The 25,226-nt window shown below is 32.4% G+C and overlaps 1 protein-coding gene across 1 annotated transcript in view; it reads left to right on the top strand.

Moving 5' to 3' along the window:
- The first annotated feature begins 9,969 nt into the window (after positions 1–9,969).
- LOC110995364 overlaps positions 9,970–25,226 on the top strand; it is a 69,864-nt gene continuing 54,607 nt past the window's right edge. Inside the window, exon 1 of the mRNA XM_022262491.2 lies at positions 9,970–9,989. The gene's annotated coding sequence lies outside the window, so the exon portion shown is untranslated. The remainder of the gene's footprint in view (positions 9,990–25,226) is intronic.

The following is a 25,226-nucleotide window of genomic DNA, read 5'->3' as shown; positions in this document are numbered from 1 at the left end:
ATAAAAGCCTCTCAAGGCGAAACAAAACGATTTAATGACCCTTGAGATCGTACGAACAGAAAAAGTTACAACTCAATCTGTTTTGTACCTGGCAACTTAATTTATGGTCTTACAGTCGTACTCAGAGACGTATGTTATTTCTAATGGTGGATTAAAGTTCAAAAATATTCTGCCTAATTTGAACAATATGTACAGTCTGCAGATATCATGGAATTACATTTGCGGCTAACAATGTTGATATATTCAAAAACCTTCTTACTCAAATAAGGCAGATATTAATTACCTTAGATATTTTATTTTAGTCTCAGATTTAAATTAATGGTTTACTTATAAATAATAGTAATTGATTTAAGTATCCGTTGCTTAATAACAGCTTTAAGTATTTACTTTCCATCTCTGATAATTTATAATAAAGCATTTATAGGTAATATTTAGTTACCACAGAAATTTAGCCGAGTCTTAAATATTTTTTTAAATACCTAAATATTAAAATTTATGACTTGAATTAAGATGTAATTGAGGAAAACTTACTAATATAAACGACGGCTTCATAGCTCAGAAACGATTTATCATCATCATCTACTTTGCGTGATAATTGATGTAATTAAAAATCAAAGATATTAACGTAGTACTTGTATTGTTATTAAATTATAAATGTTTGATAAGGCTTTTAAAATAAATGTAAAATGTATCGCTTTTTTGGTGGTTCGTTTGCCCTTTACAGTCAGGTATAGGAAAGTTCGTAACAAAATCCATTAATTTATTCTATGTAGTTTTATGTGCAATGCCTTCAAATTGGATGGACTTTCTAACGTTTTTATCACTCGAATAACCTTTTTATCAAACGAACCGTTATAGACAAACATTTTAGTTCCGGTATTTTTGCAACAGCTAAAAGTGCAAACAAAAAATCTCCAAAACTAACACGGGACATGAAAACAAAATCGGTTACTGACAGTCTAAATTCGAAAAACACGAATTGTCAAAAACTGAATAAAACCTTTTTTTAATTAGACATCAGGCCAGTAGCAAAGTTGTCACGATCCGATCTTTGGTTGATTGTTCGTTTTTTAAATGTTGGTTTTTGAATAATGTAAAGGAATTATAGTCTACGCCGCCATTCGTCACGGCTAGCCGTTGACGGGATGACGACGCGATTTTTTCCGCTATTAACATTTACTTAAGTAGACAAGTTGGACTGACTCTATTGCGCTGTATTTAAGAGTCATTTTTGCTTGAGTTTTAATCACGTGTTGTAGATTAACATACCATAACTCGTATGCATTTTTAACGCCGTTTCTCAAACTTAAATGAGATTTTAAAACATCATTTTAGTTACACAAATCTTAAGGATTCTGGATTATTAAATGTTTAATAAACAGGTAAATTATGGCATTTTGGCAAAAGTCAGACGGTTCCTCCCCTTCTATCTTCCCTACTCAGTTTAATGTGTTTATTTAAGCGGCTTTTAAATAGAGATCTTCTGAACAGGTGTGCAATGGCCACGTCTTGCTTAGCATCAGGTGGGATTGTGGTCAAACGTCTGTATAAAAAACACACAATTCACAGTCATGAATGGTATACAATATTCCGCAAAGTTTGGAAGCCTCTTGCTGTATCGTTGAGTAGTGATGACTTAATTCCAATCTGCGATGGTTTCTGCATGAGGATTTTTATTTTTTAATTTGATTGTCTCGTTGATTATAATTTATGGAGCGGGATAGTTTGCTCAAGGTTTAACATCGCATACATTATGTCTTCATTATTCTAGATGGTAATTGAGTTATTTTCATTCTTGAATAATGGTCTAAACGTCTCGTCTCGCGTATACAAGATACATCAACGATAATCAACGCAAAATTTATGTAATTTTTAAAGTTATACTTCTTTTAACGAGTTAGGGAAAATGATGAGAGTAATTTTTTTATATGCGCGCGCACTCCATAATTTATACTAGAAACAAATCAATCTGAAAACTGTAACTGTAAACTCTCAAATAATAAACTGTTACTATTTTATGGTGGATTATACAAATAATCATAAGTAATAGATAACATTAAAAAAATTTAAGAACTCTTCGTAATATATGTATTTAACAATATACAAAATGTATATTTTTCTGAGTATAGATAAGATTTAATCTTAGAGATTTTCCTACATATAACAAATTTTATTTTAACTAATCTCTTCAGCTTTCCCATGTTATCAAGTATTATATCACCACCGCTTATAGTAGGTAAAGTCCTTTTTATATAAATTATAACATATTGTTAGGTGGCTGTACACACTCGGCGAGAGCCTCTCGCCGAGAGTCTCGACCGAGAGTCTCGACCGAGAGGACCGAGAGAAGAACGCAGCCTGTACACACTCGTTACGTTATTTGTATTTAAAACACCGTTAATAATGGACGTGGAAACCGCTGCTTTTCCTTTATCTTTTTAAGTGATTGAACGAGAGTGTACAGGTCGCTCTCGTTTTACTCGCGAGACCCTTTGACTCGTGCGCAAAAAACCGACAGGCGACCGAGAGAGGCGAGACCGACTGCGAGGAAGCGAGGCGAGACGAGAGCTCTACTGTACACTCTCGCCCTCGGCCTGTCTCGGGGTGTCTCGCCGAGTGTGTACAGCTACCATAAGAGATTATATGATTTTCAATATACTAGGCCTAGGTAAATTGCCGACGGTACTAGATAACATAAAAAGGCAGTACACATCATTACAGGAATACACCTATATTTATTTCTACCAGTTATTACTGCTTGCTTGTTAGTTCAGCTCAGTACCAGAGCACCATGATAGTGCCCGTTGAAAACGGGTAAATAAACGTAGGTTTTTTTATATAAGCTCTTCTTGTGAAATTTGTGTTGTATTTAAAACTGGCGGCCCGTCCCGGCTTCGAACGAGTGGATGTTTATTTTTAAATCATCTTGGCATAAACGTACAGTAATTGTACATACCTAAATAATAATGTATTTAGTAATAGTGACTTGATGAAAACAGTTAACGTTTATTTTGTAAATGATTTCACAGAATAAATATCCTTATTATTATTGCAATTAAAATAGCCTATATTAGTCAGTGATAATGTAGCATTAAAATATTCATTTTTTTTTTAATTCAGTCCAGTACTTTTTGAGCTAATCCGTTACAAACATACTTACATACAAATCTTTCCTCTTTATAATATTAATATAAATTTCTGCGTTTTAGATATTTAATTGATTGGTTGATGTTTACTTGTATCGTTTTTGCATTATTTATTGCTTTTCTTTTCAATTCTGCCATGTACTTTGACAGGAAGTAAATGTTGTATGAAGCACAGTTGAGCAGTTTACAAGTAAACCGGGAAAACATAAAGATACCCATAAATTATTAACGATCGCATTTCCTTTCGTAACGTTATTATTGAACTGACGCGTCTTATTCGCTTAATGTCTATTACAATATCTAAATAGCGTTTTAAGTTCAAATTCAACAACAAAATGTATGAAAATAATTTATTTACATAGACGTTTTTAATTGTCCGTTGAGTGAACTTGCGAAGATGTGTCATGTCAGTTCCACTAAAGAAATACTTAGTGGTTCTGTCAATATTTTATTAAGAGGAAAAAGAATTTTCGCATTATAGTATATTATAAACTTGTCAACAAATCTCTTTGGCTGTGCTATTTGTATCTGGCTGGTTTTGGTATAAAGAGGAAAATGAAAAAAGGACTAGATATGTATATGAATACTTAAACGCTAATTTATTAATCATTTCGTAGGTGAGAGCCCAGAACACTAGAAACCGCCTGCTTACCTTGAAATTCAGTTCACCTAGATGGAGCTTTAATATTATCTCGCTGATTAATATGCAAAAGCTCTATTAGTGACACAGCGTTAACTAAGCACTCCGAAATTTGCATCAACCATTACCGTGTGTCAAGCAAACAATTATCCCATTGAAATATTAAAGTTTATTTTTTAAAGTTTATTAAATATTTTTAGGTTTTTCGAAGCAAAATGATGAAGGTTTGATGTTGAGTGATAGCGCCGTCCATGGACACTTAATGCCAGGGACTGGCGAGTGCGTTGCCGGCCTTTAAAACGTTAACCAATACCGTACGGATGAATAAAAAATATGTGTGTGTACCACAATACACAGGTAAGAAGTGAAACTTCTTTACGACAAATCATTTTTCTACTATTTGCAACTTCAAGAAAATTGGGTAAATAAGGCTTAAGCCTTAAGAAAAGCAATTTTTTCAGTCATATTTATTAATACTTGCTAATTTTAACAGATTTATATACATTAACTGATACTTACAATCAAAAAGTGAGGTTAACCTCGAATAAATATTAAAATCATGCTCATACTTGTTGAATTTATAAAACGAAATGTATAATCACTCTCACTTTTCTTGTAAAGTCACTTAAATTTGAACAAGTCTTTTTATTATATCACTTTCAAATTAATACATATATTGTTATTCTTATTTCAAACTAAACTTCAAAAGTAATATATTGTTGTTATTATTATCATATATTACATTATATTCTTTACCTCACTATACTAATCTTCGATAAAAAAAGCAACATGGCGCGTAACCGAAAAACGTGACGTTTTCTTACAAAATTTCTCCCATACGTCGATATAGAAGTTTCACTTCAAAAAATGCAAGAATTAAGGGACAAATTTAAGTGTAAAAGAAATCTTCCGCTTGTCATTCCGTCTCAACAGTCCATGTGGTTAAAATGATAATAGCCGATTCATTTTTTGATAACCGAGGCGGAAATACATGGCGCACGCCACTTCCGTTCGCTCGGGTATGTAGGACCCACCAATATCAATTCAGATATTGGGTGTGCAATACCCAAAACCTCCCCGGACCTCTTAACCTGAGACAATTTAATATTAATATAATGTTCCTTTCCAAAACATTTTGAATATGATATTCAGATGCTATTGTTTTTAGAGTTAAAAAAATTATTGAATTTGAAAGTGAAACAAAAAATACGTAATGATATCCGTGTTTTTCCAGTACAGTACTTATAAACTATTCGAATTTCACTTGGAAACCGCGACATACATGACAGTGATAATTAGTCGACATGATAAGCGTATGTAACCCAAACCACATTACTTAATGTTAAGTGAAGTGACTTCACTCATTAGTTCGACGTGGTGGTGTTATGTTGCTAACAAACAACTGTGTAAAGTGGTTTAGTAATGCCAATCTCTATAAAGAATTTCGATGTTAATAATATGTATTTACGGAAGTGATGTAAGGTTAAGATTCATATTCATCTGGGTTCAACTAAGAAATATTTATTTATTTATTTATTTATTCAATTACAGACATGGCTTAACTCATACTAAAAATAGACTATATATAAGTATACAATATTAATTAAAAATAACATAAAACACAGTATATGCTAACCTCTAATACGCTCCAAGTATACCCTCAAATCAGAGTATACTACCGATATATGCTCACCAAATATGTCATTTCAACATTATCTTGACTATTTTATAGACTTAAGTTTTTATATGGCTTTAAAGTGAATGTTAAAGGCGCTGCAGCTGAGTTTCATTATCGGACATCAAGGCAGCATACATAATACTTTCCGTATAACCTTGACGTCCGTCGTTCGACAACTGAGGGTTTTTCAAGGAAGATTTCACCGCAAACCACCACTATGTGAAGCCAGCTGCCCACTGAAGTATTTCAGAACCACTTCGACTTAAGAACCTTCAAAAAGAAACCAATTTTTAAAAGGCCGGCAACGCACTTGAGAGCCTTCCGGCAATGTTAGTGTCCAATATTAAAAACCAGGTTAAACGGCATGTTGGTAGAGGGAAAAATAATGGCTTTGCAATGTTAGGACATGTATTGTGACTGCGAAAGAGTTGCTGCATCTTGACAAGATAATATGCTTTACATAACTAACGGCTAAAAAAATGCAGACAAAGCAAAGAACACACGAAAAGATGGAGATGAATATAACTAAATTCAAATTTAAAATTCAAATAATCATTTATTCATATAGGTTATGAACGTCAAAAAGAAAAATATATATGAAATGCTCTAATGTTATATTTTTTGCCAGTTCTCAAATGAAGGGCGTAGAACGGAAGAGAAGAACTAGCAATAAAACTCTCCGCGGCTCTTTTAATAGAGTTTTTTTGGTTTACACAATGTTTGTAAGGAGCTGCAATCATTACACCATGTTCCACATTACATCTTAAGTATAAAGTTTAAATGCTTCACCCCTGAGTTATCGAAATCATAATTTACTGATCGCTATAAAGTTTACAAAGAAATTTCGAGTACATTAACAACGGCACGCCGTAAATTTGACGTACAAAGGAGAAATTAAACATTAATTTTTAATTCCTCGTTTTTATTATTCGTGCATTGTGCGCTCCCCTCAATACATTCACAGAAAAACAATGTTCATTAAAAACTTATTTGAAACCGGCCTATTTACAATTACTCGCCGGAAACCTGGCTGGTTTGTCGACATGGCACAATCATTTTGGGGTATGTATTCACAGAATTGTGTTATTTTCGTGACATTTTTTCGTGAAATTATGTTTTGTGCGATCGTTGTAAAGAAAAGATCCTAGACTAACCTGTACACCCATTCTAAATTTCTCATTTTATATATTGTAGTGTTTCTGGAAGCTTCTAGAAGGAGCTGGGCTGACCTAATTAGCCAGGACTCTGCGCACAATGAGTGTCTAAATTGATTTCTTTATTTCAATCCAAGAAGTACAAAAAATCGAGAATGCCTTCTTTATAAAAAAAGCAACAATTGAATAAACTAGAATGAAATTAGACAAGAACCAGGATTAACTGCCATAAATACGTAACTTGCAATATTTGCATTCTTCAAAACAAAATTGCTAACAGTTTAAGACTTCATAGTAAACATAATTTCCTTTAACAAGGGAATACACACCATAATTTATTCTACCATGAGGGTGATAATGATCTAAGCTTTTTAATTATACCAATAGACTCCGCCCGTGTTTTAATTTATATGGAAACGTCCAATCATATTACCTGGGTCGCTGGTGGGTGTCTGGTGTCAAACTGACCACGAATTAATCACTTTGTCTTCCAGAATTGTTTTCATAAATGTATTCGATTTGACGGCTCGGTTTTGTGAAAAAATGATATTATATTATATCAAAAGGTAGATAGAAAGATGAAATTAATAAACATACTTCAATGATAGGATATCAAACATAGTGTTTTTATTTAGTTCGTTATTCTATAGTTTCACATTATTACCGAGCGTATGTCATAGTTAAATATGTTGCCAAATTACAGAATTAATAAAATTCAGGTACGTATAATAAAAAAGCCAGTTTAATTATATACTGCCAAAAATTAAAACCGTACAAATAATATTAAAGTATACATGTCGATGTTTAAAACATATCAAATAACTTTTTAATTATTTAAAAAGCTGGTGTAAGTTTAAATCTTAAGATAGGATATTGGCAGAGTTAAACTGTTATTTTCATACAAAGGTCTATCCACATACACCGACCCGACATACTATAGATACCTTGTATAGATAGATGGCTATTACAATCCGTCAATTGGTTATTGGCACACTTTTATCAATATATGGATTAAGATGTCCACCTCAGATGGTCAAAAATAGATTGAGATAGGTTATTGGGTTTGGGCGTTAGTCTACGTTAGCTATTGTTACTTCCGTTACTTTATGCACTGCAGTTTTATGTATAGACCTTCTATATTGCCTGCTCATTTCCATTACAACTGAGCGCGTTATCTTATTTTTCGAGGTATCATCCGAATAAAACGTATATTGGTGTGTTATAAAATTAAAACCCATTTATAACCGAATTAAAACACTTTCCAAATCTCCGTCCAATTCCTAACAGTAAAGCCAAGCGTAACACTCCCAGTAGTACCCCTAATATTCCATTTAAAAATTACCTATATCTAGTGTATAATTTACAGCTGCTCGGCGGATGCCTTCTCACAAATTACAATTCGAAATAACACATTCTCTCGCCGACACGACCGGCCATGGGGATTCGAAATTAACCATAATTGCTTAATTCTGAGCGTATGTTGTTTGCTCAGAGCGCCGCGAAGATCTACGCGAGACGGATATACATAGGCAGAGGGAGGGAAAGGGATGAGAGATGCGCTCGCGCAACCCGCAGGTACATGAAAGCGTGAAGGGTTTGAAAGTGGCATCATTATAGACCGTTTTTATATGGGTAATGATGTGGATGATGAAAAAGTGATCTATCGCGTTATTTTTAAGATTTTTATTGTAGAATTTATCATTAAAGTAATATTGTTATGTCTGTGAAGAATTTAACAACACTTGGTTAGTGTTATGCTTTTTTTAATAATGTTAGATTTTGTACTAAACTGTTAACTGTGTACTTTTTAACGATGTTTAAACAACAATACAAAACCGACTTATACCTATGTGTATGTGCTTTATTCAAGGGTTTGTGAATTATGTTAAGAAGGTCAAGAAGGCGTTTTATTGTAATCACAGGCAGAAAGACAAATAAAGTTATACATCACAAGTGTCTTATTTGAGTAGAGTTCAATAAGAGATGGCTGATGATAACCTGTGTTGGATTGAAGGTAAACGTCATGAGGCCTGTGTGTCAGGCACACATAAAGAAACAGACACATTCCATAACGTGATACAGATAGTCTGTATTTGTTTGTGTAAAGAGATGAAAAACTGAACACTATGTCTGATTTATCCATATATTCATAGAATCCGTTTTTTCAAACTATTATTTTTATGGTCAAAAGAAATGTTAGAAAGTTTAGTCCTTTCCTTAAAGACCATTGGGCAAACGGGCAGTGACACATAACATAGACACTCGCAAAAGCCTCGCAAGTGCATTGCCGGCCTTTTAGGAACCACCGTACCAAACGTTCACAAGAAGAACCTGCAGTCGAATGGTTTCAGAAATACTTTAGTGAAATATTCTTTTCTCTTATTCACATGATTGCTGGAAAACTTTCTGTATTTTCAAATTAATACTGATTGCCTCATTTAAAGTTATAGCAAACAAACAAATGTTTAACACGACCAGCAACACATTTAACTCTGTAAAACTTGCACGTACTCAAACTAGCATAGAATGTTGAACGATAAGAAAACTCAGTTTTGGATCTCGCTTCGGACCAGTTTGTTCAATATGAATTTTAAGATTCTACGTTAAATTATATTAGAAGGGTTCTAGTTATACCTTTCGTTATTTTTCAGTATCAGGGCCCTTTGCCTACCTTCCACTAGCGATACCGATCTCAATTTTAATAATAAATAAATTTTTTTTTTGTTCTCGGAGTTATTAAGAGAACAATGGGTTCTCTATTGCATACAACAATGTCGGGATTTGTTTTGCTGCTGTGTTTTAAGCATGCAAATGAATTTATACACGATATTTTACAAAACTTTATTTACCTATTAATAAACAGGAATGATTTCTATGTAACTATATTTGTAAGGAATTGGCTCCAAAAGTACTGGACCGATTTTAAAAATTCTTTCACCATTATTTAAATGGGCTACATTATCACTAATTAATATAGGCTATTTTAGTTGCACTAATAAAGTAAAAATAACTACTATAATTACAATAATGTTACCCGAGGTGTAAAAAATACGATATTATTTTGTTTTCAATAATTAAGTCCTGTACCCAGAGAGAGAGCCAACACACAATACAAACGTGTATTGTTTGTATTGTGTGTTGTATGGCTAAATACATTATTATTAAAGTATGTCCTGCATTTACTATACGTTTTGCCAAAATATTTATAAAGTAACCACGTGAGAAGCCGGGCCGGACCGCTAGTTATTTATAAACGGTTTGCTTATTTGAAGAGAACTGAATCGTCTTGACAAGATGGTAATGGTATTTAGAGTTTAACTTACAAACGATGTTTTGTTTCAGGTATCGCCCTGGATGAAGTCATTAAAAAGGTTTGTGCAAATTGTTACGAAAATTTGTTTATCGCTAAAAATATTACCGAAGAATTTATGAGCGTAAAATAAGCAAGGCGAGCCCGTAAAATTTTACGTTTTATCACACTTTATTTCTACCTCGGGGTAATAAATTTCACGTTAACATTCCCATATTTGCAAGTAATAAAAATATGGTTTTTGTTTGAGCGTCATTACGGCAAGATGAAAGGTATTTACGATATGATACTTTCATTTAATGGCTCAATCGTAAATGATCGTATTGTAGGTCCTGAATCGGATATTACTGCATAATATAATTTATAAACCGTAGCACCAATTTCATTGAAATATTATTTAAGTATTTATAATTATCTTAACCTCCATAACTATATCACAGACACACAGTAAGCGTATAAAAGATAAAAGATAAAAGTTACTTAGCTACCGCATGTATTTAATAGATATATATATTTTCTACTCGATACCATGGTGAATTCAATATAAAGATTATCGTATACAAATTTAATTAACATATTTATATGTAGTATTTCAGATTATCTATTTAATTGATTTTATTTAATACGTACTCAATAAACATAACAATCAAGTATACATTATTTACAACTCTCTAACTTATTAAATAAAAATTGTCCCTCTTGCGGTGTACCTTTCATGCTGGCGGCATTGACTCGCTGTATTGCGATACTTATTACTTATATATCGCGAGAAAATCAACAGATCTGGGGTCACCGGTACCTCTACCTCTAACTAAAATCTTTGATTAGTGCCTGTGCACTTGAACCCGGTCCAAGAGTCTCTACTCCAAAGGGAACTACGATTTATTCACTTCATTATATACGTATTATTACTATTAACATTATCGCAAAAGCTGAGAAATAATTAAAAATTTTGAACTTAGAATTTCAAACAAAAGAATAAAATTTTTGTCTTGCTTGTCTTTCTCTTAATTGTTGCCTCTTATAACTTACGAATATAGAAGATGCCGCAACGTTCCGATCTGTTGATCCTGCTCATGGTGCAATTAATTTCCTTTTGACGTCGCATTCAGAAGACAAGTGAATTGAAGTTTTGTTTCAGCGTAACGGACACAAATTTCCGTTTCGTATAATTCACATTGCGTTTCAATTGTGAGAAATGAGAATATATTGTGATGCTCCGACTTTTCGAGTATGATTTGTGGATATCTCTTCACATTGTATGAATACGATAATTTATTACTCTGTACATACAGGCCATTTTTGAAATTCCTCAATTTGGCTGTTTTAAGGGTTAGTAGTTAATATTTATATATATGTATGTATAACTCATGTTGTCAGAAGCCTCGCAAGTGCGTTGCCAGCTTTTTAAGTGATACGCACTTTTCTTGAAGAACCCAGGTCGAAATAGTTCGAAAGTACTTCAGTGGGCAGCTGGTTCCACATAGTACTAGTGTGCTCCTGCCCGTTTCTCTCCTATCACATAAAAAGTGACCAAAAAAGTTTCTATGGGAAAATCAAATTATAAGAAAATGTTACTTTTAATAGCTAGATATAATATAAGTATATTACTATAAAATAGTTAAAATTTTCTTATTTGAATATTTCACAATAATGTAAATATTAGTAAATGATTGATAAAATCATGAAATATGTAAACACTTCAACAAGGCTAAGGACTAGGGCCAGCAATATTGCTCATAATAACTTCCGGACAATCCGTGATAAAAGTAAGAGCAACGCAAAGAAGTGCAAAATAAAGCATAAGTGAAGTAAAAATATGAAAGGTATTATTCATCACTAACGAAATTTTTCGCATAAATCATAATTCCCACGCAGTTGCGTAAAGTGTAAACAATGTAAGGGGTAATAAATAGAAGAATTCCAGAATGATCGTCCGACACGCTAACGACTGTTGTAAACAAGCTCAAGTGATGTACAATCAAAGTTTCTCTGCATATTTCTTGGAGTATTTCGGAAATTGCGAACGAACCGTTACCCGGGAGTTTCAGCCCTTTATTCAGTTTAATCTGTCCTATAATTTGTTCTTATAACGTTGATTGAGCATGAGACCCACTCAATCCCTTTTCACTCTGTCACTTATTCTTAATGGCTGTTTAATTCCCTGAAACTCTCATAAAATACTTTTAATGAATAATACGAGTTCAATTGAGTTTAAATATCGAATGAAAAATATGTTGAAGAATGAATTAAAAAGAAACTTTGTTTTTAAACAGATGACATTCGCGCTCCGAACTAAATCACATAATTAAGTGGATACACTTTCCGGGAATCCATAGACAAATGCCAAATAAATCCAACGAGATCTGTCAACGGTTCGACGAAAACGTATTCTAAATTCAAAAGTTTGTGTATGGAACGTTTATTAACTGCCAAGCGGACATGCTAAAACAGATGTTCTGTCTTCACTTGACGGATAGGTCAGGCGAGGTCGGACGCCATCTTGCGAGATTCCCGCCAATCGGCGCGTCCCCGGGGTGCCTGTCAACGGAGCGAGCGAAACAATTACCGGGATCGTGACTTTGTGTATACGGCGGGTTAGCTGCAATCTGAGATGACTTTTTAAAAATCCCTCTGGAACTTCTAAAATTTTGAGGGTTTCTTTAGTGCTTTAGCAGTGATTGGTGTGTCCCTTTAGGGATATCGTGGAGGGGAACTTGTAGCTTATTAGTAGGAAATTTCCTTTATGACTTTGTGAAGGATAAAACAAATCGGGGATTAAGATTTGTTAGCAAATATTGACATGATACGTACTTCTTTACCAAAAATATGATAGGTACATATTTTTGGTAAAGAAGCTGTATAATATTATTTTTTTTTAAGTTTAAAAAAATAGTCGCGTTACAAGATTTCTTTATCTGTTTCATGATTTTAAGTATGATCGTCTGATCATACTTCATTCCTACCTTTTATCCAAAATTCGAAACCTTTTCATCGATTTTTGGGTATAGGCATGCCGACTTCTTTACCATACGAATGCACTTCTAAAAAAAAAAAACTCCAGATTCGAACGCACGTCTTCAGGGTTGAGAGTGCACATCCTAACGCCATAAGACATAATCATTTTGTATGATGATTTGCCATTTAAAAACAGCACAGAGATTTTTTTACGCTGGCTTTTTCTCTCGACCCACACCCTCTGTCTCCTTTGCGGATGAGTAGGGATGTCTACCGATTCAAATTTAATGACGTGTAATAAATGATACCTATACAAATGATTCTATACTAAATATTTTAATTCATATTATCTCATAATTATTCCAGCTCCACATTATCAGCTAAACCATCAAAACCGTTGGCCGGTCTCCTATAATTACAGCGTGATCTGATCTTCATAACAACAGAATTGCAGTATACATTTAACTAGCGGTCTTTCAATCTAAATGCACCTGTTTGGGTTCGCTCGATATAATGAAGACATTTCGGTTCCTCCGCAGGTGTGTGACTTCCAGTCCCAGGCCCAAAATCGACGGCTCATTATGTTGTTTAATTCATTATGCGCTTTGTTTTCTTCAATCGTTTTTTATCTGTCCCGCGAATAACTTTATTGTCTCTACCGCAATTTATTGTTGGACGGGCCTAAATAAATCGTGTTCTGACTTTAACATATGTAGGTAATTAAACTGTTAAGTTTTTCAAATGTTTTATGATTGGCTTTGTTTGAGTTTTATTCCTTTAGTGTTTTTTCGAAGTCACTCGTGGAGATTGTTTTGCGTTTCTATCTCGATTACAAAGTTACTGTATTCGATTCACCGGGGTTGACGATTTAAATCGAACGTGTCATTGAAAATTTCAAATCAAAGTATCTCTTCTGCTCGGTTCATTTTCGTTCGGCTTAACACTTGCTAGGAATGGCCCGTATTAAAGATAATGCGAGGCTACGTTTAAAACTATTCTATTTTACACGAGATTCAACTTTATTCCAAAGACTGTATTTGTTATTTTCCGTTGAAAAAAATTGGATAAAAATAAAAGTTCATCGGTTCCTGATTAGATGATTATCGAAGAAGTTGCATTTGAGAACGATTACATTTTATATGATAATTGAATTGTAATATAAGAGCTAGCTTTCTAGTTCATTATTACTTACAGACTGATCCAGATAAAATCTTTGAAATGATAGGTATATTACGCAGATAATTGGTTAAATAAAAAACGAAGACGGAATAAAATTTATATTTTAAGTTAATAACAAAATTTAATCGCAACTATTCTGTAATTTACACATACTTATACATATGTTATCAAATGGCTCGTATTCCGGCCCTGTACGTGTTTTTGTTTTGTTGTTACATTTGAATGTAATAGCTGTTACAATAATAAATATTTTCTGTTAACATAATAATCTAGTTATCTGTTGCATCGTTTTTATAATACATTTATTATTGTAGTTTTTTTTATTTTACATACGTACATATAGTTATCAATGTATACATAATATTGTAAAACTATTTTAAAAGAGTAGGTATGGAGTTTTCATTTTTCTGATTCATTATTTTTTAATTTGTAATTTTTGACTTTTAAATATGCCTTATTAAAAAATGATTTGATATTCACTTTAAATAAATTAAATTACCTTTCCGTGCTTTTACATTCAAATCAGAGTAGATTAGTTGTGTTGTATCTGTTCCTATTTCAAATTAGCAAGAAACCATAATTAACATTCTTAAAAATACACAAATTTATTACTTAGAGATAACAAACTTCTCAACAATTATGTCATAAGAGTTAATATCTCAACTTTCTAGTCTCTAAACAGGAGATTAAAATCAAAACTGCACGAAATATCCCACATTGAAAGTAAAAAAACAGACAATAGACTGCGGCAGATGCACCCAAGGACTGCACAATTAATTTCTTATATAAAATAACATCTCTATCCCAAGGAAACCATTTCTCCGAATTTGACGTGTTATAAATTTGTTTTTTTTTCGGACGCCATATGCTTGTGATGTTTTATTCAATTCTTGGACCACTTGTTTTAAGGTTTGTGGTTTACGTACAGCTGGTTTGGACAGGAATAGATTGGTGTTACTCATATACATTCTTACATAAATATATGATCCATAGTCCCTTCGGAACCGTGCCTTAAGGGACTCTTTTAATAATATATTTTAGTTATATTCATTATTAATAAAAGAAATATTTTTAAGATAACTATATGATTTATTATATGTTGTGCTGCATTTTGTACTATGGGTATATAGAACTAGCTGACCTGGCAAACGTCGTCTTGCCAAACTACTACCTTTAACTCAGCGCCATCTGTTAGAATTGTATCAAATAATAAACAAAAGTTAATGTTATCGTAATTTTAGTAAGGATGCCTATTTTTTTGAAAATGAAATATAGCCTATGTCACTCAGGAATGATGTAGCTTTCCAACAGTGAAAGAATTTTTCAAATCTGCCAAGTAGTTTCGGAGCCTATTCAATTCATACAAACAAACAAACAAAAAATCAAACCTTTCCTCTTTATAATATTAGTATAGATAATTTAAACACCCTTTTTAAATAAATAGTGTAAATTACATAGAAGAATAATGGCCTTTTTTAAATTAATATTATAATTGTTACCAACGCACATATAATATACAGTTTTCATAATAATATCAACTTATTTTATTTACTTATATAGTGATTATAATTTACTCTCTGTACTGCGATACTCCTTCGTTGAGCGAGGATATCACCAGCTCTGTTGTCACCGGTTCCTAGGCGCCAAGATGAAATGTAAATGTTTGTCCGCCATTTCATGACAGTCTTCAGTAGATGAAAAACAGATTGCTGTTAAGTCTCAAAAGATATATATTAAAAGATTAAAGGCTGGCAAATCAATCTCGAGCCCTCTGGTATTGTGATGGTAAATGGGCACTTAACATCAGGTGAGCCTCCTGCCCGTTTGCCCCCTGTTCTATATTAAAAAAATGGCGTATTATATCAGATCCGCGTCCAGCCAGTTTCTATAAAAAACTAAACTAATTGAATTACATAGATATTATCTCGTCTAAGAAATGTACTTTACAAATGTGTTGAATTTTTGAATATTCACGAACGCAATCAAGATCAAAACCTTTAAACACTACTGCAGCCAAAACTTAATACTAGTTCTAGATATATGATACAAATAAAACTTGCATATTTATTACATATAAAAACAGTTAAACGTAAAAAACCTCAAGGAGATGATCTTGATTTTTCTTTAATATCACTGATGTGAGAAGGCCTTGTCAAAGACACAAGCCCATTTGCCTATTTTCATTAAATATTTGCGGCAATAAAGCCGATAAAGCTAATTTAATATCACCACACATTTAATTAAATACTGGATAAATTCATGTCAATTACTCTTAATTACACAAATTACGCATGTTATATTTTATTGACAATTTATCATTAATATTAATTATTGAATTTATTTTATGCATATTAAATGTTAGTCCATTTAAATGTATGTTAATTCTTTAGCATTCAATCATAATCATCAATAATACTCAATTAGTTAAATAAAAGTTTATTTTGCTTATATATTGTTTATATAATATATATTCTTTTATTCTGTACGAGCTAAGAGTACGCCAAGAATTCGCGCTTGTGGTGTACTTAATAAAGTTGTTACATGGCTAGGACAGCAATTCGGCAGTACTTCAGTACCTTAGCTTCAATGTGCCTGATGGGTACGTCAGAAAACGTCATCGTCCGCCGTTACTTCATCTGCCCACAGCTAGGACTAACCTTCTGCAAAGGGCACATGTTATTCGGCGTGTTACTTAACAAAATACATAAGTTAGCGGAAATTTTTCATTGTCCGTTGAGTGAGCTGGCAAAAGTAATATTATTTCTTAATTCTTAGAGTTAGTAAATTTCTTGTATTTTTTATTTTGTAATTTCATATGTTTTTTTAGTGTTTCGTCTGTAAAGTGTATTATTATTGTTCACTTGTGTCAATTTAGGGTTACCCGTTAAGGCAGTAGTGTTTTTTATAAATAAATAAATAAAAATATAAATAAATCAGTGACCAAATCTTAAAATTATATTTTTTTTGTCTAAGAGGCGAGAAGTGATCAGCCTCCTATACCTGACACACTTCTTACAGAGAGTCTATAGGTGCTGCCGGATATCAAACCTTCGACCTATTAAAACCGCACACTTAAGCCACTAGGTCAAGTCAGTCAAAAATAAAATGAATATAAAACATTTATTTCTTAGACATTCGAAAATCACAAATCTAAAACGAAAGTCTAATCTAAACGAAAATCGTTTAAAATTGTTCAGTGAGGTATTCAAATAAAATTAAAAGTTCAAAAGAAGTTTTAATTATTATACATTGTTTAATGAAGCATAGTAACACTAAAGGGACAGATGGTCAAATCTACCCGACTGATCGATTAAAGAAATCCCTATTCACATCAAATCAACAAATAGGGACGGTTGACAAAGGTATAGGCGAACTTGCCACAATAAAGCGATTTGTGCGTGTAAATTTTTATAGAATTCGCTTGGGGTCGCTGTCATCTGAATAAGACTGGTGTAACAGAATGGAAGAATGTTATGGTGATATTATTATTATGTTACAAATGTCTTGCGTTTATTATTTTTGAGGTTGCATAGGAATAGAATGACGTAACAGAATGGAGGAATGTCATATTATTATTATGTTACAAATGTCTTTGGTTATGGTATTGGAATAGTTAGGAAATATGCTTAAATAATGGTTTTTCCTTGTAGTACATATTTTTATATAACTACCTATCCAATATATACAGAAAGAGCAGAGTTGGCCTAGGCATCATCGTGCCACTCTCATTCTCTGAGGTCGTAGGTTCGATCCCCGGCTGTGCACCAATGGATCTTCTGTCGATGTGTACATTTAACATTCGCTCGAACAGTGAAGGAAAACATCGAGTGGAAACCGTCTTGGCCCTTGTGTAACATTCGTTCAAAAAGTTGACGGCGCGGCGTGTGTAGTGTGCAGGCACAGGAGGCTGACAACCTACTTTCCTATTAGATTGATAAATGAGTATAATACAGAAATCTGAGCTTTGGGCCTCAGAATTTTGTACACCGACACTAAACCCGTTTTAGGTCCAGACCTAAAACGGGTGTAGTGTCAGTGAATATTATTATTATTATGGCTATTACACTGCTAAAAGTTGCCAGTCCATCTCCGATATCTGTCTTTATTCGTTGCCAATTCTTCCTTAAATCCTGCTTATTGCTTAACTAAATCAGAGTAAATCTAAGTAAAAAATAGATACTTCTTGCCATACCATTTCGAATGTATAAACTCACAACTGATTGTCTTATCTTTCTATCTATCTACACTTATTGGCTAATTGAGGTAAATTTTTATACAAAAATAGATTTGCATTTTCTTTTTAATAATTGGGGTTGACTTTTATTATCATATAAAACTAGTAAGTATACATTATTATTGTATGTCCCAAAGCAAGCTGTGTATTTGTATGTAGTGTAAAATAGCGTCAAATAATATCGCAGCAATAATTTCTTTATTATTACCTGTAAGCGGTATTTCCCTATTGTTCGCTGCCTCTAAATTACCTAATAAACATCAGAGAACAGCTCAGCATCAGAGCAATTTATGCACAATTTACACACCAATACACAAAATAACGGACAGAACATTCGTGTCACAGATAACTTAAGTATTTTTACGATGATAGTTAACTTTAACGACACCAAGTCCTGTGGGGAGGTTTATATATAGAGTATTCCGTTCGGCGAAATTCACTTGTCTTTCTTAGTACAAGAAATCAGTATTGATTGTTACGACTGACATGTAATGACTAGTCTATAAAAGTCATCATCGACATGCATGTTAAGTTGCGTATAAGAAACAAATGACAAATGTCAATTTTTATATTTTTTTGTTTGTAGTAGTCTGTATGTGTTCACTTCAACAAAGACCGCCAAAATGAAATAAATTGTAAAAACTTAAGAAAGGTTAAAATCGAAACAAAAAGCTAGTGTAGGCAGAAACTCATCATCACGTCCTGATTTATATCACTTGCTGTCTTGTCTGTATTTTAAATGTCGCTGGACGTCTTTGGGTAACTGGAAAGATACACCAAAACGGTCGGTTTAAAAGATCCAATATCAGTAATCAAAGTCGAAGCTTATTTAAATTAACTTTTAACTTTATTGGGTTATGCCGAGAAGACTTGGCGAACTCGAAGTCGTTAAAGGGAAATATTAAAATGTAAAAATGATTCTAGCTACTAAATAATCAGATTAAAATAAAATTAATGTCATTCTTTTTTTGGTTGAGTTTTATAGCGAATTTATTCTACTATTTCTCTTATAATGTACTTTTTTGCCTTCGTTGCAGCTCCTCCGTCAATGCACCGATGTTTAATGATTTGTATTGGCAAAATCAATATAAATAAACTAAATGACTTACGCCCGAACTCAATAGTTAATCCACAATCTCATATTAAAAGCAATCTGAGATCAGACTGTGACAATCGATCGATCTCCTGTCTGCATCCCGAATTCCAAATAAAGTAAATAAAACCGTACAAATAGTATTAAAATATAAATGTATATTTTTAAAACATATCAATTATTTTGTAAACTGGTGTAAGTAAACATTTTAAAATAGAATATTGATTATTGGCACAGTGAAATATTATAATAATATTATAACAATAACAAATATTGGTATTTAATAAGGGCATCAAATCAAGATGTATTTATGTTAAGCAATAGACACACGTCAGACTCAAAACATTAAAAAAAATAAAAAGATAGCGAACCATCTGACGTGCAAGTCATCACGACAAGTGGGATAAACAAATTTTACGACCCAAAAAGGTTTTACTATTCATTTTTCTGACAATCGTAAACTATTGTTTGGATGAACATATGCTAGGCGCCGCTTTAGTCCTAAAACAACAAAATTTAGCGCCACGTTTATGTTCTGTATCAAGTGCTTTTGTTGAACTGTTAGAAAATAAAGAAGCTTTTGCTTTTTGAAGATTTTGTTGTTTATTAATAGAGAGTTGTATAAGTTTTATTCATTTCAATTTAGAATTGTTTATTTTAAAAATAATAATTGTATAATTACGATTTAATTATGGATGTGTTTCAACCAAATTAAATTCACCGTATTTAAAAAATTATACTAAATAAGGCGCGAAAGTAAACACTTAAAACTATTATATTTATATATATAACTATTATATTTTTATAACACATAAATTACGTCTTGTATTACCAGTTAACTTTATACCTATAAACTAAAACGTATCATGCTCTCACTGACTCACACACGCATTTGCACCCACACACTTACTCGTACACTCAGGCGTGTTGATTACAAATGAAAAAATAAATGAAATAAGGTTAAATAATTCTAAATTCTTTAAAATAATTTAAATTATTTTAAGGAATTTAGAATTAAGTTTGTTTATTGGGACCCTGACAAAGTTATTTTTACTTACCAAACCTTATACCTAGGAATGCAAATGAACTTAAAATGAATAAACAGATTTTTATTTTATTTTAAAAGTACTCTACTATTTCTCTTTAAAATCTTAGGTATATAGAAAACAATTAATTTTCTTTTTAATAATTATGACATCATCAAGCTAACTTTTAGCGTTAAATAAAATTTAAGTCGCAAATTTGGAAGTCGCAAACTTTTACGAAAATGTCAAAAATGTTTTTGACGTGCGAAAGTCACACCTAGCCTTAAGTGTCGACTCAGATAAACTCCTATTACGAGTAAAATCCGCTACAAGTTAGGTTACAGCGTGCAGATAATCCCTAATGCTGCTAATGCTTAGTGCGGACAAGAACAAATAGATTCGCCTCTCGAAGGTAAGCTCGTTATCAAAGCTTAAACGTTACAGTTAACAGCGACAGTTCAAGTTAAGTCGCAAAGTAACTACGCTTCCTAGTACGTTACTTGAAACTAAGCCAAATGGTTAATTATTATATACGATTTTGTGTAATAATAAAGCCTATGTACGCAATTATCATATAGACTAACGATTAAAACGGTTTTATTAATATCACCATTCGTCCCGAAGTAGGCGTGACGTCCCGAGGTCTTATTTAGAATTATGTTATATGATTATAAAATTTTCACTATGCAATTGGGGTGTTAATTATGTTGTAGGTGTCTGTAAGCTATGCAAGCATTTAACATGTACATTGTACAAGTACACTTAAAAACGTCAACAGAAACCATGTTAAATTGATCCTAAGTTTACAATTACTACCAGTTCCCAAGTCCAGGGCGTAGCAAGAAGAACTGGCAAGAAACTTCGCCACTCTTTTTAATCGCTAAGTTTTGAATCATGCAAATTAATTGTAAGGCAGAGCAGCCATAAATATTTGAACTGGAGCAAATCAATCCCAAGGATTACGATGATTTAAATAATCGTCAAATTTATAAAAAAGAAATTTTACTTAATATATCGAAAGCGTTAATATTATTATCACTGTACACAATATATTAAAATCAACACCTAAAGAGATTTTTTAAAAACTCATCGACGCGTTAATCCTCTACTAATTTACTGGATCATCAATCACTTGGAAAAAAGTAAACCATATGCCGAAACCTTTACAAATCTTTACCTGAACGGAGTCTAAGAAAAAAATCTAACAAAAAAAGGTGACAATACAGTAACTATGATATCTCTATCTATGGCCTACAAATCGATATACAGGCTGTACAAGGGACAAGCATCGGTCCGGCTTTATTCAAGGAGGTCAGATATTTTATTTGTCTGAAATATATTAGTATACATTTAGACTGCAATCCCGTGTGTGATTTTGATTTGAAGAGCCGTAATTAATGGGCCATATAAACCTGCGTGTGTTTGAAAATAAAAGCACCTAGAAACAAGTCGAGCTTATAATCAAGCTGTGGAGTCGCGATAAGAAAGGATTGCAGGCAGTTAGCAGACAATATACAATAACAAATATTCTTTCGTATTAGGAGATTATGTAGATATACTTAAAGTTACATGTTAAAACATTACATACCGATAATATGATTTACACGAAATCACGTACACAATTTTGTCCCTTATTTTAATAACACCCTGTATTCTTGCGTTCTGAGAAAACCCGGAGAATTTGTTGCAAATAATTCTGAGCGAGGATTTAATAATGTGTGGACATTATTATATTCTGTCGGCGGACAAAAAAATCTATCTATAAGACATCGTTGCCTTATTAACAAGAAGCTTGTTTGTCTAGTTTCAATAAAACACATCCACTGTCACTAAACGAAATTTAACATTTAAACTTATATTTCTTGTGAATGTTCATGAAATGTTTTAATGGTTATGCATTTTGAAGACTATTAATTAATCTCTATATTTGTAAGTTAATAAATTGATCAAGGGTGGAGTATGTTGTTTTTGCCTTGATTGTGTTCATTGTCTACTTTTATGTTTCTGATTCATTCCATCATCGGCTTCATTTTTCTAGTAATTTGTTGTGTGTAAAATCAATAATATTGTTTGTAATTTCTAGGCCATCCCCAACGCCCTGATCATTACATGCCAGGAAGAACACAGCATCATACAACTATTCATCATCTATCAATGATAATTAATTACACTTGTGAATATGTGTGGTAAACGAATTTTAAACTGAATATTAAAAAAAGTTTCGTATATTGTAGGGAAAAAAATGGACTAATGGCATAATGTAATAATATTATTATGAAACTTGAAAATACAAAATTTTCAAATTCGTGCGGCATATCGATAGATAGCCTTAAATAAATTATTAGGATTGTTATTGTGGGTTTATTATTTTCACGCTTGAATTGACACAAACACGATATCATTATACCAAATTATAATTTATTTTATCACCATTTGGCAACGCCCCATTGACTGGGTATCTTCAAAATTCTTGCATTCAAAATAAGCCAAAAGACGTTATCTCAACCTCAAAGGTAAACTTGACAACTTATTTCCGTCTAAATTTTATTTAGGGTTGTGAAAATATTTTGCATTGTATTTATTAGTATAATATGTTTTTAGTAAAGAGTAAATCAGTGGCGCTACAACCTCTTTAGGTCTTGGCCTAAGATTTCTAAATCGGTTTTATGATCATTTTCAAATCTAATTGGCAAGCAGGTGATCAGCCTCCAGTGCCTGACACACATCATCGACTTTTGGATTTAAGACATGTCGGTTTCCTCACGATGTTTTCCTTCACCCTTTGAGAAAATGTTAAATGCGCACATAGAAAGAAAGTCCATTAGTGCCCAGCCGGGGATCGAACCTACGACCTCAGGTATGAGAGTCGCACGCCACTAGGTCAACACTGCTTATATGTTTTTAGTTCTACAAATAAATAATAGACACATAATAAAATCAAGATTACTCACACCTAATTAAAAAGTTGATTTTTCTTACAACTTGCTATAAAATATTTATTGCGGTAACAAAACGGCGAAGGTAAACATGGTGATGAAACAGATTACTAAATTAATTTATAAAATTGTAATTGTGACATCCCTTATCGCATGCTCATGAAGTGTGAACACCGAACGGCTACAACGGCAAAACAAATATTTTTATCGGCAGGGCTTCTAGGAATATAGATTCTTATCCTTTAAAGGTTTTAACGATACCTGTATTTTTTTATTCGACACTTGTCAGGGTATAGTTATAGATGACTACTGATGTCTTCTTTGGTCTGCCGCCTTGACCTACGGTTTTGAAATGGCCAGTTGCATAGTGGTAGGTCTCTCGGATCTGGTCATAAAAATAACTAATTGTTTGCAAGGCATTTTTATGTAGATGATATTTTGATAAAATGAAAGATCTTGTACGATTTATATGTAGACTTCTTTTAACCTTATATTAAAGACCTGGTAAGATTCTTAATTTAAAAAGAAAATTGAGAAATTTAGTTTTATATATATACTTAGGTTTATATTTCTAAAAAGCGAAGAGTATATGTAGCATAGCAAAATGCTGTATAATTATAAATAGAATAAAAAAATGTGGCTACTTAAAAGGTAGGCTAAGTAAAAGATCATATTAACGCAAATTCGTTGGGGCATCTAGGAATTTATTAGTAAGAATCGCTGGCCACTACTGAAATTAAAACATTGACATTTACATTATACATTGGCGTTTATCCATCAATTTCTTTTATTTACTGTCAAGTACTTGGGCAAAGAAGCGTAAAATAACAAAACTAAATTAACGAACATTCAAGTATTCCAAATAAAATTATCAAAATACTGTTCCAGTATATATCTATCACCTGCCATAGTTGTGTATGGAGGCACAAACATAATGAAATTAAAACTACTTTATATTTATAATACATATTGTATTCTTGTCAAAAAAGTCTTTTCAGTCTTAACTTTCTCTAAACTGCAACGTGTGACTCATGTCAAGATGACACTCAAGTATGCGTCGAACGAGCTATCTTGCATTACCTAAAATACGTACAAACTACGAAAAAAAATGTTTACCTACGAAGGCGCACAGCTGTGTAATAAACTACCCACAAATATAAAAATATTACTTCTATTAACTTCATTCAAATCGAAGCAAAGTTATGTTAGACAAAAATACTTTTAATTTAATTTCTTATAATTAATTTTTTTTCATATGTTTTTGGTTTCTCTTGCTTTTGATGTTGATCTAAAGTATTATTCTCATGTAGGCAAGTGACGTTTTTGTCTTTTTCGAGAAATAAAATCTTTAAACCTATAAATTGAAACTGATGTGTGCATCAAGGGCTGAAGACATGTTTAACAATGTCTGAATCATCGCTTGACATTCCGATGACAGCCCTGGGAGAACTATTTGCAAAGTATGAGTAATCCTGTCACTATCAATGCGATAAGAGGTTTTTGCTCTTTTTACCTGCAGACCGTAATATCCGTTTTACTAACAATATGAACTTGGAACTTGAATATAATTCTAAATATAACGAAAAGCAATCTTCAATTTAAAAATGCTTTGTAATAGATTTTTAAATAAGTATTACAGTTTCGGTTATATATTTACTAATTTATTTGTAATAGTTTAGCTTTCAGTCGTTTTCATTTCGATTTGAGTTGACTGTGTCAATTGCACGCCAATTGACCCAAAATTTCACTGTTTATTTGTGTTTTCCTTTAATTAGGAAATAATATAACAATGTTAAAGCTGTGTTATTCCATTGCGTTTTTTCATAAAAAAATAGCTTAGTTTAACCAATGATGTTTTCGTATGTTAACGTCA

Source organism: Pieris rapae, chromosome 11 (genome assembly GCF_905147795.1).
Source record: "Pieris rapae chromosome 11, ilPieRapa1.1, whole genome shotgun sequence".
Taxonomy (NCBI): Eukaryota; Metazoa; Arthropoda; class Insecta; order Lepidoptera; family Pieridae; genus Pieris; species Pieris rapae.
This window is presented reverse-complemented; position numbering and strand designations above follow the sequence as displayed.